This window comes from Lolium rigidum, chromosome 6 (assembly GCF_022539505.1).
Source record: "Lolium rigidum isolate FL_2022 chromosome 6, APGP_CSIRO_Lrig_0.1, whole genome shotgun sequence".
NCBI classification, from domain to species: Eukaryota; Viridiplantae; Streptophyta; class Magnoliopsida; order Poales; family Poaceae; genus Lolium; species Lolium rigidum.
The window spans coordinates 273,816,679-273,820,442 of NC_061513.1; the positions used below are offsets into that span (position 1 = coordinate 273,816,679).

At 38.0% G+C, this 3,764-nt stretch overlaps 2 non-coding genes and 2 pseudogenes across 2 annotated transcripts; all 4 read right to left on the reverse strand.

Annotated features, from left to right (window-relative positions):
- Positions 1-2,125: 2,125 nt before the first annotated feature.
- Positions 2,126-2,211, reverse strand: LOC124668844 (annotated as a pseudogene).
- A 290-nt stretch (positions 2,212-2,501) lies between these two features.
- Positions 2,502-2,587, reverse strand: LOC124668845 (annotated as a pseudogene).
- A 90-nt stretch (positions 2,588-2,677) lies between these two features.
- Positions 2,678-2,764, reverse strand: LOC124668858. The gene has a single exon (XR_006991928.1). It is a non-coding gene; the product is annotated as a small nucleolar RNA Z102/R77 (small nucleolar RNA).
- A 68-nt stretch (positions 2,765-2,832) lies between these two features.
- On the reverse strand, positions 2,833-2,929 carry LOC124668843. The gene has a single exon (XR_006991918.1). It is a non-coding gene; the product is annotated as a small nucleolar RNA Z101 (small nucleolar RNA).
- Between the last annotated feature and the right edge of the window lie 835 nt (positions 2,930-3,764).

Sequence of the window (3,764 nt, forward strand, 5' to 3'; positions counted from 1 at the left end):
GGTTTGCAATGGTGCCTATTACTGTGAGCACCGGCGTCGATGTCTTCCAGCTCAGTTTGTTTCTTGAAAACAGTTTCTTTCATCTTGTTCTATTTTAGCTCGTCAAGCCTTTGAACTTTTGCTTACATACTCAAGAACATTCTTCAACCTATTGCTATGCAAATAAATTAGGAAAATCTTGTTAGCCATGGGGAACCATTGGTGAAGCAAATAGGGAAGCATCATAACCAAAATTAAGGGGCGGGTGGGGTAAATACCTTCTCTTTCTCAAGTTCCTGGAGTTGGGATCTTGAAGCCTCAACATATACCCAGGTTCTCAAATAGTCCTCGCTTACCTGTGGTTTCACCACCTGTATCACATACACACATGTTCTCAACTTTCAACCACAACCAAAACGTCACCGACGGAACGAAATCAAGTCACAGCAAGTTCCTCACTCAAAAAACAAAGTCACGGCATGCAAGTAGCCACTGGCCGCCACCACCACCTTTGTCATTGCCCAGCATATATACGGCCCTCAGCGCCGAGGTCAGTGAATCTGCAGACTGGCCATCTAATCTCATAGCCGAAACACCGGTTCATCCTCGCTAGAGGGGGTCTGCCTATCCCTCCTCTTGGCAGCCAACACCATGCCAAGCCGCTTGGCATCCTCCAACAGCTACACACATCAAGGAAATGCACAGACGATTAGGCAATCGACTTAAAACACGAAACATATTATATATATAATATACAGGAACCGTTAGCCAATATGTTATTGCATCAACCACATGGTGTAGCACAATTTCATACTTAAACAAGACAAGGAATAGATGTCTAGCAAGGCACTATCAATAAATATACTACTATCTTCATGTTTATTTGACCTTTTTGGTACCACAGATGATGAACAAATGCCGTTATTAGCCTAAACAGAAGGATTAATATTTCAAAACACCAACATGATGAATAGCCCACAACATCCATGTAGTCCAATGAACCCAGCACCTATGAGCAGTAGCAAGAAATTATACTCACCCCATTTCCCTCCTGTGAGACGTTTTGGCAAGCCAATTAACTTGCCAAACATGTCTTATAAAAGTGAACAGAGGTTGTATGTGCAAATGCAACGACCAGCACACAGCAACACACAGGCTCCACTAACCAAACTTGCTAATTCAATAGACTCACATCAGCTACATGAGGAAAATAACATATCGCATACCAGTTGTATTGCACGAATCCATTTAGAGTTAAGTCACCAAAACTTGGATCATACATTAACAGCAAAGCCTCCTATCGGTTAGCATGTTAACCTTTTAAATAAAGCACAATCACATTGGTGTAAATAAGCAAAATATAAATCAACTCTTTCATATACACAATACATTGATTTGCCCAAGAAATTTTATCCTATGATGGATTTGATTTAAATTTTAAAGAAATTAACCATGGATGAGTAAATACTGATATTACACAAGCTTAGTATAAGCTGATTAATTCGAAGTAAGATCAAATGTCCCTACAAATTTAAAAAATGAAGACCTAGCTAATACTTCATATGTGAGCCTCGAGTGGTCGCTGCGATGAGAGGAAAATTGATAAAAAAAAAAGGATAAACATGTATACCGGGAAGGACTGGTACAATAGAAACACATGTGTCATCTTCACGCTATTATTTAAATTCAAAACACAACCTTCTAAGCATATCAACCAGCTAAAACATGACGATGTGTTTATCCAAAATTTGTTGTCGGACTACAGCCAATTTTATTCTAATTAAAGAACACCGACAATGAAAGCTATTAACATTCATGGAAAAGAAAAGAAATACAAGATGTGTTATACTGCTCTTCATAACAAGGACTCAATCAAATCATGGAACAAAAAAATACAGATGCTCTCTCCAAGTGACGCTATTGCTGAAATCATATTCATAGGCACCTTGTACAGTAATGCAATGCCTCTCGGATCAGGTATGTATCAGGTTGATTGTAGAGATAAGAGGCAATATAAAACTGAGTAAAAGAGACATAACTATTAAATGCAAAGAACAAATTGGTTGGAGATGTATAAGTGCATTAAGTGTTTGTACCATACAGATCATAAAGACACATAGAAGCAAAAGTTTTTTTTTAAGTACTCCACATGAATCAAATCTCCAAGGTGAAAAGAGTGACATCATAGAGATGCCTCACACACAAAAGAGTGTGTCTCCTCATCTACATCAACAATGCTCCTCAAAAACAAAAACAAGAAAGAATATAGATTTGCAAAAGTCATACAAGGTACACAAAATAAACATCTTCGTCAAAATGCGAGGATGATCAGATGCAATGCCTCTCGGATCAGGTATGTATCAGGTTGATTGTAGAGATAAGAGGCAATATAAAACCGAGTAAAAGAGACATAACTGTTAAATGCAAAGAACAAATTGGTTGGAGATGTATAAGTGCATTAAGTGTTTGTACCATACAGATCATAAAGACACATAGAAGCAAAAGTTTTTTTTTAAGTACTCCACATGAATCAAATCTCCAAGGTGAAAAGAGTGACATCATAGAGATGCCTCACACACAAAAGAGTGTGTCTCCTCATCTACATCAACAATGCTCCTCAAAAATAAAAATAAGAAAGAATATAGATTTGCCAAAGTCATACAAGGTACACAAAATAAACATCTTCGTCGAAATGCGAGGATGATCAGATTCATTCAAGTATTTAGGACATCATATCAACCAATCAAACCAATAGGGAAATTATTCTCATTCATCGCTCTCATCTCTAACCCCTTAAAACACAAAAGTAAATTTGTAAGGAAAGTTCTAAGAAGTGAGAAGAAATCATCGAGGGGGGTAAATCAGATCTGCAAGGTGAAAAGAGTATGACATCATAGGAATGCCTCAGACGCAAATTACGCACAAACTGTTGTCTCCTCATCTGCATGACAACACTTTCATAAAAAAACCATCAATTTAAAGAAGAGGGCAAAATAAACCGGCAAGTTTTCCCTACAAAATAAAGAAGCAAATCACTAGAGGATATGATCAGATAGCTACATGATCATTTGACATCATCATACTGTCCATCAACAAGCTAATTTGAACTTCCATCTCGCCCAAACAAATCAAGCAAGGAACAAAAAAATGAAGAACACACAGGAAGAGAAAATTATGAAGGATGGATCAGATCTACAAGGTGAAAAGAGTGACTCACCTTCAAATTCTAGACTAGACGAAGAATAATAGATGGGGAGCTTACGTGTGGCAACAGTGGCTGAGCGACCTTCCAAGTTCCCAACGAGGCGGCGGTTGGCGAGGTCCTTGGCGGCGGTTGGTGTGGTCGGGAGCGACCGATTCAGGCGACAGCAAGTGAGTTGGCGGTGGACCAGCCAACAGCGAGACTTGCAGCACCCTAGGATGGAAAGCAAAGTATAGGAAGTGCAATTGACTGCCGATTCTGCAACTCAATAGGCCCGAAGAAGCATCACCTGAAAGCCAATTGATACACAATGTTAAAATTAAGCTAGTTCTTATAACCTTTGTTAGTACTACAATAAAAGATAGAAGATCAATATATTTGTGAAGTCTATAACAAATTAAAGCCACCATTTATTGGTAATTAAAGCACAAGTTTTTGATATATATGACAGTACGACAATTAAACCACCAAAATTGACTATTTTGAACCAAACCCAGAAATTAAATAAAGAAAATTGGTTTAATTACTGAATGCAAATTATCAAATAATTGCTAACTAGAGAGAGGAGCTTAAACGAAAAGTA